General features: G+C 47.5%; 1 protein-coding gene across 2 annotated transcripts in view; it reads left to right on the top strand.

Annotated features, from left to right (window-relative positions):
* The window catches only part of TMEM170B (transmembrane protein 170B), a 43,378-nt gene extending 41,247 nt beyond the window's left edge, over positions 1–2,131 (top strand). The window contains exon 4 of one of the 2 annotated variants that reach the window (XM_038584176.1): positions 1,614–2,131. The gene's annotated coding sequence lies outside the window, so the exon portion shown is untranslated. The other variant, XM_038584177.1, reaches the window with a different exon arrangement.
* The last annotated feature ends 7,815 nt before the right edge of the window (positions 2,132–9,946 follow it).

Raw genomic sequence — 9,946 nt, forward strand, 5'->3', positions numbered from 1 at the left:
AGTTTATGGAAAATACGTGAGAATGGGGGAGTCTGACTAAGTGGACTTAGCAGGATTCTTGCTGAACTTGGACAATGCAGAGACAAACACAGAAGTCCAATGTCAAGGCCTAGTTGGGAAGAGTTTAGAAGAGCATGGGCTTGAGTTTAGTCAAAGAGAATTTGTATCAAATGGCCAGTGGTAGTTATAGAGAATAATGTGAGTTGAGTTGAATGGCCAGAATGAGTTGCTACCTGCAATTAGATCCTTTTATTCTACATGCCTTTTACTACTAAGCCTGTCCTTGACCAAATATCAGTCAGGCTCCTCTAAGCCCTCTTTACGACTAGGCCTTAAAATTGGCCCCCTTCCTGTATTTAGCCTACCAGCCCAGACTTAGCAAAGAATCCTACTAGGTCATCTAGCCAAAGTCCTCTATTCTGGTTGTGTCCTCTGAGTAATATCCAGCTGCCTTCCCTCCAACCCTGCTCCTTGTGTATAAATCTTCATGTGTCCTTACTGTGTTTAGAGGTGAGCAGAGTCTCTCTCCCACTACTGCAGTAGTCTTGAAAAAAAGTCTTGTACCATTTTAACAAGTCTTGGAATAATTTTCTCCTTAACAGCACACATTAGGTCCCAGGTCTTATTTTTATGGAGATGCTAAGACTGGTCCCAGCTTGGATGGAAGTGCTTATGGATCTAACAGGGAGAGTGAGTGTGCCATGGGTGGGATGGGGGAGGGGGACAGTTGTGCAAACAGGAAAATGACAAGAGCAAAAGTAGCAGTGGTAGGAGTCAGCTGCTGTGAGAACTTTGAATGGGGACCTTCCATGTCTTGACTCAAACAAGTGATTCCACTGGTAGGGATTCCAGGTGCTTTTTGGGGGTCCTGCTCAAATCACTCCATGGGGCACACAGCTGTTGGGCCTACCCTTGACAGTCAAGTACACTGGTACCTGGAGACCCTGCCCCCAGGAAAATGCTCATTTCAATGACCCACATGCAACATCGCCCTACCTTTGATATTATGAAGGAATTTACTAAAAAAGAACTTTGGCCCTTTGGCTCTCAATGTCAAAAAGAAATGTTTCTCTCTTTCTTTAAAAACGAAATCTTTCTTTTGGTTCTTCTGAAGGTCCTGAGAAGACCAAAGGGGGTGAAGCCGAGAAGGAAGAAGGAAAAGAGAGAGCTTGGCACCAGGGCCTGGAAAATGAGTCCTTGTGTGTGGAAAATGTTTGAGCAGTTTCTCCTAGGCAGGACTTGAAGCAAAGAAATCATGCAGAAAAGCACATGGAAATTCAAACAAAATATTTTTAGCCAGTTGACCTTTTTGTAAGAGTAGTATCTCCTTTAAAAGGAAAAATTATCAAAAGAATGTTATGGTACTAATACTTGGAAGGGAGGCACGAGTGGGAATAAGCCAGAGGTAAAAATATCCAAGTTTATGGTATACGTTTGTGGGGCCTGGGTGCACAGCACCTCATCTTTCTGGACTGGATGGGCTGGGACTCTGCTCTTGGCCTCTGGTAGTACATCCCCTGCCTGTTGGAATGTGTCTCAGGACCATTTCTCCATTCTCCAAATTCCCAAAATCCCTCCCTCCCTCCCTCCTCATTTTTCTTTACTATGCTCAGGAAAAAGCAGCACCTGGGACGTGGTGAAGCTTCTGGTTAAGAACACAGACCTGAGAGTCACCATGGCCTGAATCTGAGTCTGGACTCTGCTGCTTACTATAATGGGTGACCTTGGGCAAGTTGCTTAATTTCTCTGGGCTTCTGTTTCCTTATCTGTAAGCTGGGAAGGGTAGTCGTAGCCACCTCCCTGGGTGGCTGGGATGGTTAGAGGAGAGAACAGTACGAGGGGATTCTCAGGACAAAGAGAGGAGCTCACTAGAATCCTGTTGACCCCTCACAGGGGAGAGGAGTGTAAGACAAGCCAGCTGCTGGGGACGCCCAGGCCAGCCCCCATGGGATTTTCATTCTTTCCAGTTTCATCCCACTACTCTCAGACTTTATTCTGTTCTACCTGGGTGGATTGCTCCGACAGAAGGAACTCTAAGCTAATCCCACTCCGTGTCTGCAAAATTCTCTGATAACAGATTCTTTCTCAGAATGCTCCACTGCCCCTGAAATAAAGCCAACTCCAAGTAAAATCATGATGCCTGTAGGGCTTTGCTTTGGTACTGTTTTGTTTTTGTTCCTCTCTATCTCCTCTGTCTCTAGATTTCTCATCTCTGTTTCTTCCTGCCCCCTAAAATCCCAAGTACCCAGGGTCTTGCTCTCCAGATACCTTTACACCTGTCCAGTTACTCCTTCTTCTTCTTTTTTTTTTTTTTTTTTACCAGAATGGTCTGTTCCATTGGTCGCCTTCCCCTCAGTCTCATTTCCTAGGACAGGAAAGCCACAGGTGACCAAGCCACAAGTGACCACGTGAATGGTCTTCTTTCCCATGCCTCTCTTCTCATTTTGATTTCCAAGGCACATCTCTACTAGTGAAACAGTGACACATTTCCAGTACACCCCCAGTGGTCCCCATCATTCAGGGAATTCCCTCTTCCTGATGCTTAGGCTGGCTCCAGCCATGTCGGGGTCATGACTCTCAAGAGACCCATGGCCAGATAGAGGGAGTGGGCTGCAGGGCTGAAAGCTAAGACAGGTCACAAAGCAGAGGTGGGAGCATGGGCAGGCCATCCAGTAGGCAGCGATCTGTCCCACGTGTTCTATTAGCCTGACTTTGCTGATTGGAGCAGTTCTTGGAATGGATACAGAGTCTTTTCCTTTTCTCGGAAAGTCTTGTTGAACTCATTTGGGCTGTTGGAAAGGAGTGAGCTTCCAGGGCTTGCGTGCTGTGATTTCAAGGGCTTTGTGGGGTCTAGACCTTCTGTGTATATTAACATTCTTTCCTATTTAACCAGATAGGGATCTTCAAACCTTTCTTTCTAAATCTGGCAAGACCAGCTGCACCTCTACTGCTCCTCCTACCTGACACCCCTCCCTCAACCAATGACCTTGGCTCATCCAGGGCAGGGGTGGGGGGCCCCTCAGCTTCCCTCATGTGCCTGTTTTCTTTACTTGTCCATCCCTCCTGCCTCTCCCCTCTTTTCAGGACCCATGTTTTCCTTTGCCTCTTGAAGGCTCATGCCTTACTCCTTGACCTTGACTTCGAGCCCTCCTACAAACCCCACCGACTTTATTCTATCATCTGTGTCTTCTCTTTTTTGTCTTGGGATGCTCTCCCTACAGATTATTATGAATAGTCTCGAGTCTTTGCAGTCTTCTTGAGTGGGAAAAAAACCTATGTCCCTTCCTCTTATGAGCTCCTGCACTTCTTCCTCTCCTTGCGAGTGGCAAAGGTCTTACAGGTGGCATTTCCACTCACAGCCCGCACTGGCCTGGAGCTCTCTCGGACTTCCACCCCTGCAAGCTTCCCGGATGCCAAGCCCAAAGCACTCTGGGTCATGGTCCTCCTCCTCTCTGATGCACTATAGTGTCCCCTTTTGAAGCTTTCTCTTTTCCTACTTCAATGGCACCTTCTCCATTGTGATTTTTTTTCTAACACTTGAGATAATTCTGTTTTCTTTACTGTGTTCTCTTCTCCCTTCCTGCTCCTGCTCCCCATTCCTCCTCAACGTGCGGGTTCTGTCCTGACATATATTCCATTTTCTCTACAGATACCCTTTTGTCCCTTTTGTTTTTCTTCTGACTCATATGCCAATGACATCTAAATGGGCACTTACCTCTTCTCCAAACTCTAGATGTCTCCACATCCTGGGCAGCACTTGTTCTTTATTTTTCTTTTTTCAATAGGAGCCATCCTAATGAGTATGAGGTGGTTTCACAGACAGTCTCCTTTTAAAACCCCTTCGAGTATTCTGAAGTATTCTTTTAATATCAGATTATTATTATATCCCTATTACTTAATGATAAAAACAAGGCATACCATTAACAAATTCAAAAATTCCCTTAAAAAAACCCCCTAAAACCAAAAAAAACCCTACCAGGCATTAGAGTGACTATAATGTTACTATAATATAAGGCTTTCTCCCAAGCCTTGCCCTACTCCCAAGCTTCTCTGACATCTTGTTCTTTTTTTAAAAAAATATTTTATTTATGTATTTGACAGAGAGAAAGAGAGAGAACACAAGCAGGAAGAGAGGTAGGCAGAAGGAGAGAGAGAAGCAGACTCTCCACTGAGCAGGGAGCCTGACACAGGGCTCGATCCCAGGATCCTGGAATCATGACCTGAGCTGAAGACAGGCACTTAACCATCTCAACCAAGCAGGTGCCCCTGTCTTCTTGTTCTTCACTTCCCCACTAGCCGCACCCCTGAAGATGACAATGGAGTTTGTGGGTGTGCACTAGCCTGATGGCTTATGGTATGTCCGTTCCCACTGGTTATTGCCTGTACCTTACTGGTTACTTGATATTTGAAATATCAGTCTTTGCTTGGGAGTCCTTACTCCTGGATACCTCAAACTCAGAACAGAATGAAGAGAGAAGTTCTGGTGCAGCAACCACCAGGCGGGGAAGCAGCTACCCTAAAGGATTTCTCATTTGGCTCACTACAAGAATCCCTTGAAGACTTTGCACAGAAGGCCCAGGTAATATGAAATCTTTCATCCTACTCTCCCCTCTCACTGGAAGTCACATCTTCCTCTTCTTTTTTAAAAAAATATTTTTATTTATTTATTCATGAGAGACACAGAAAGAAAGAGGCAGAGATGTAGGCAGAGGGAGAAGTAGGCTCCATGCAGGGAGTCCGATTTGGGACCCAATCCCAGGACTCCAGGGTCACGCCCTGGGCTGAAGGCAGATGCTCAACCGCTGAGCCACCCAGGTGTCCCAACATCTTCCTCTTTTTTGTGCTCCCACAGCACTTTATTTGGCTCTGTAATTACATATGATTATTAATAAATTCTGCCCTTTATTTGCATATATCTAGCCTCATCACTGGAATGGTTGGCTTTTTCACTCCCTTTAGTGATGGCCAGACAATCTTGCATGTAACAGGCAAAGATAAGTGTTGCTCAATTCAACTGCATTGGGGCTATTGCTCTGGAAGGTACTGGAGATTTCATCACTGTACCTGTTTGAACATGCATGCAGTATTGAGCTACCCCAGGGATGCCTGCGTGAGTTCCAGCAGCAATAGTCAGACAGCTAATGATGTGTTTTTTCAGAGCCAGAGATGCTGACTGGGACCCTGGATCAGGACTGTGGTTCAGAAATGACACCTAGAGTTGCTTCCTGGGGTCTCTGTGCCACCAAAGTCATTTCCTGGAACAGACTTTCTGTACCTCCTGGGGGTTGGAGATGGATGAGGAGCTTTTATGTAAGGAGAGAAAATGGTGATGGGACATCTGATTTCTCTTCTGAGATCATTCTCATCCAGCCCCATCCTCTGGGCCTCACTCAGGCTGATGCACAAGAATCCTGGTTAGAATCCAAAATCTTGAGACTGCAGTGTACGATGGCTCACCCCTAGTACTCTGTGGGTTGTTGGTGGCCAGACCTTGAATTCCTAAACTTTGGACTACCTTATCCATGAACATAAAGATAAGGAGTACTCTGGGATCCTACCCTGGAGAGCTGGGCCAGAGCACACATGAGCTAATCAAGATCGCAAAGCATGAAGTGACAAAGAAAAGGAACAGATAATCAGGAATTCACTCCGTGGATGGAGGCAGTGGCCAACAAATGACCTGTAACAAACATCGTTGTAGAACTGAATGTGTAGGACACTGTCTGGGTTTGGGCAGACTGTCTACGTGACTTTGAGGAAGCTGTCTCCAGTAGATAGTTGATGGCACATCAGGACATCGCCCAGTAGTAGGGGCCTGAGTGTGAGGTGAGATCACCACTTTCTCATAGGGTAGCTGTAGTGTGAGTCCCTGATATTAAGCTTTTCTTTCTTTCTTTCTTTCTTTCTTTCTTTCTTTCTTTCTTTCTTTCTTTCTTTCCTTCCTTCCTTCCTTCCTTCCTTCCTTCCTTCCTTCCTTCCTTCCTTCCTTCCTTCCTTCCTTCCTTCCTTCCTTCCTTCCTTCCTTCCTTGATTCAATTTATTTATTTGAGAGAGGGAGAGGGAGCATAACAGCACGATCAGGGGGAGGGGCACAGGGAGAAGCAGGCTCCTCACTGAGCAGGGAGCCCAATGCGGGGCTCGATCCCAGGACCCTGAGATCATGACCTGAGCCGGAGGCAGGCGCTTAACCAACTGAGCCACCCAAGCACCTGAACATTAAGTTTTTGACTGCTGAGGCCTCCATCTCACAGTCATCTCGAACAAACATGTCGCCCACTGTACAACTAGATAAAGAGCCAGGCCATAAAGCTCCCCTTTTAGAAAGCCCTGAATGCCGAACATGACACATCATTCTAGTGACCCTGCTTTTCCCTTTCTGCACTTTCATTCCTGCTCTTGTTTTAACTTTGCCCATAAAAAGTGAACCTGAGAAACCCTAGGCTCTCCAATTTTGACTCCACTGAAGCAAAACCCCAGGTCTACGAGCATTCTCTCTCAATCTCTCTCTTTCTCTCTCTCTCTCCCCCTCCCCCCACAACCTCACTATGTGGTCTTGGGCATGCTGCTGTGTACCCTCCAGGACTTGTGAGTAATAAACCTTGTTTTTTCATAGTTCCTCTATGGCTGTCACAGAGGTGCATCTTGCAATCATAACAAGGACCTCGAGGACCAGCCAAGCCACCGCACTGGCTTGGGTCGGGGAGGTGTCTACAGGGGCCCAGTGAGAGCCATAGGCGGACTGAGCTGAGAGCATGGCCAGGGACAGGCGAAGGCTGACCCAGAACAGCAGCCTGCAGAGAGCTTTTGTTTGCAGCGAGAAATTTAGCTCCTGACAAAAGCAATCCCGACAGGAGGACTACAGGTAACCAGGAAAGCGAGAAACAGAGGGAAAGGGGATATAGGAAGGGAGAGAACCGGTGGCTCAGAGTCTGTGCTGTGATGGGTCGTTTGATTTTTGTCAGCGTTAGCAAATGGTTCAAAGCAGGAGAGCCCCAGCCTCTTTCCCTATTAGGCTCCCTAGATCTTGCCTTTCAAAATCTTGTCGTGTCTATTTAAAATGTTCTTTGTGAAGAATAGGAGAGCATAAAAACCTATTCTGCCTCTAAGCCTAAAGCAGGCAACTTTTATCAGCTTCTGGGAGCTTCCTTTTTGAATAATCTGTTAATCACCTTTATTTGAGGAACTTGGAATGCATAACTGCAAAGGACTCATCCGAAGCCACAGACAGGACTTGTAAATGCGTGGAGAGGACACACGCAAACCACCACCATGCACACCCCCACCTCCCCCAGGCATCCCAGGGCAGAACCTTCGAGGGTCTCCTTTGGAGCTTTCCCAACAAGAATCTACTCTTGCTCTTGGCCTGGCTGCCCGAGGGCGGGGTACAGGAGCTCTGGGAAAGGAAGAAAACCGGATTGCAACACCGCTTGTTTTGTTTCTCCTACCCCCCGCCCCCCTTTTCCCCCTTTGGAGTTTGGGCACGCGTGGGTACCATTTGTTCCCACACAAAGGGAAAAACAGATCCGTTGTAAGTTCCCGGTGTACCTGACGCTGTTACCTGATGTTGGGATGGTTTGTTTTCTGAGATGCCTACAGGGGTGCACATTCCTTTCTGGGGTGAATGCTTTGTATAGACATAAACAGCCAGCGAAGCTGCGGGGAATAAACCTGTAGCTGACTTTTCTTTCTTTGGAGCTGCATTCCTGCAGAGATAAATATACAGAAAGACAGACAGATTATAATGGAGGAAGGACGCCGTGTCAGCATGAGGGCTTCAAAGAGAACAAAAGGGTGATCGTGTGCAGAGGCCGAAAATAGAATATAAAGCTATCAGAGCTGGGGAAACGGTGGAGGCCTCTCGGGAACCACCTGCAAAAGAAATTCTGAACCTCCCAGGGAAACAAGCCCTGAGTGGACTCGAGTGAAAGCAAAACTTGAAAAATCTGTGTTGAGTAATGCCATAGGATAGAGAGGAGAGAAGCACTGCCTTCACATTTTGCTCCCAGCAAGGCACTCTGGCCTTGGGTGCAGAGCTTTTGCAGAAGCTGCCACAGTTTGATGCAGTGGAGCTGGGGCAGGTGGGGCCTGGGGCAGGTGGGGGCCTGGGGCAGGTGGGGCCTGGGGCAGGTGGGGGCCTGGGGCAGGTGGGGCCTGGGGCAGGTGGGGGCCTGGGGCAGGTGGGGCCTGGGGCAGGTGGGAGCCTAGGGCAGGTGGGGGCCTGGGGCAGGTGGGGACCTGGGGTAGGTGGGGGCCTGGGGCAGGTGGGGGCCTGGGGCAGGCTTTCGAAATGGGCCTTGTTAACCACCCAGAGACACGTCAGTAGAGCTGCCACAGAGGGCACATTTCTAAAACAGCCTACGGTAGACTGATTTTACATTAAGACCCTTTATCAAAGCAGATGCTCTCCCCCGGCCCCTTGTTGTTTGGCAAGCTTGTTGGAATCCAATGAGCCAAGTCAAGACTGTCTTTAGCTCCGACTTTGTGCAGGATCTCTGCTCCTTTGCAGATGAAGCAGCTAATGAAAACCATGTCAAAAAAAGGTTATTTCTCCTTTTAGGCTCTATTTCGATGGGTAGTTAGCCTTGGAGTCAACCAGCTCCATACCAGGGTTCAGCTTCCTCCCTCTCCCAGACACTCCCATTTAGTGTCCTTTAATTAATTCGAGTACATTTTGTTTATGAGGCCACAAGCTGGTGTAGGATCCAGTTGGCCACCTGCCCTGCGTGACAGAGACACCCACTGAACTGCCCTAGGGAAGCTCAGCTGAGTGCAGCGGGTCAGATGAGACAAATCCAGGAAAGGAAGGTGCCCTTGAAGAAGCCTCCGCCTTCTGTTTAACGTAATAATGAAGCCATCATGCCTCTTAGAGGGTCGTTGGGCTAGCTGCTAGCTTCTCCAGACAGAAGCCTTCAGCTAGACATTCCAGCACTGCACATCCTCATCAGGGTGCCAGGGCTGAGTGCCAGGATCGGTGCCCATCCCGGAAAAATGGCTTCAGTTCTAAACACCTGTCATCTAAGCTCTTCTACTTGCCATATTAAAATCTGCCCTGTTTGTTCTATACCCCGACACCTCTTATGTCTAATCTTAATTAGTGTCTGTGAGTTGGAGCCAACCATTCTGCAGAAAATATCCCTCACCCCGTACCAACCCCGCCTTCACGTAGATCCACACTGGCCAGCAGTGTTTGCTGGTGTTGGGTGAGTATCTCTATCTGACCGAAGCTGTTGAATTTTGGAAGTGAGGCAGATGCCTCCATTCACTCATTCATCCACTTATTCGTTCACACATCAATTAATTTCGAGTGTCTAGTTTGTGCCAGTCACTGGTCTGTGCCCTTGAGATACATGAACAACAAAACTTGTTGCCTTGAAAACCCACATTATAAAAGAGGCAGGTAAGTGTGGGAGACAAATGGGAAACAATAAACAATAAGTCAATTGTGTGGAACATTAGAAGTTATAGGAACAAGGGGCGCTTGGGTGGTGCAGTTGTTTAAGCGTCTGACTCTTGGTTCTTGGTTTTGGCTCAGGTCAGGATCTCAAGGTAACAGAGATAGAGCCCCGCCTTGGGCTCTGAGCTCAGTGGGGAGTCTGCTTAAGATTCTCTCTCCCTCTCTGTCCCTCCCCCCACTATATGCAGGCTCTCTCTCTTTCTTTCCCTCTCTCAAATAAATAAATAAATAAATCTTTAAGAAGAAGTTACAGAGGGATGCCTGGGTGGTTCAGCAGTTGAGTGTCTGCCTTTGTTTGGCTCAGGTTGTGATCCTGGGATCAAGTTCTGCATCGGGCTGTCCACAGGGAGCTTCTCCCTCTGCCTATGTCTCAGCTTCTCTCTCTGTGTCTCTCAAGAATAAACAAATAAAATCTTAAAAAAAAAAAGAAGCTATAGAAATAAAATAGAAGCAAAATTGGAGCAGATTAAGTGGGATCTGGTGTGTAGTTGG

Source organism: Canis lupus, chromosome 35, assembly GCF_011100685.1.
Source record: "Canis lupus familiaris isolate Mischka breed German Shepherd chromosome 35, alternate assembly UU_Cfam_GSD_1.0, whole genome shotgun sequence".
NCBI classification, from domain to species: Eukaryota; Metazoa; Chordata; class Mammalia; order Carnivora; family Canidae; genus Canis; species Canis lupus.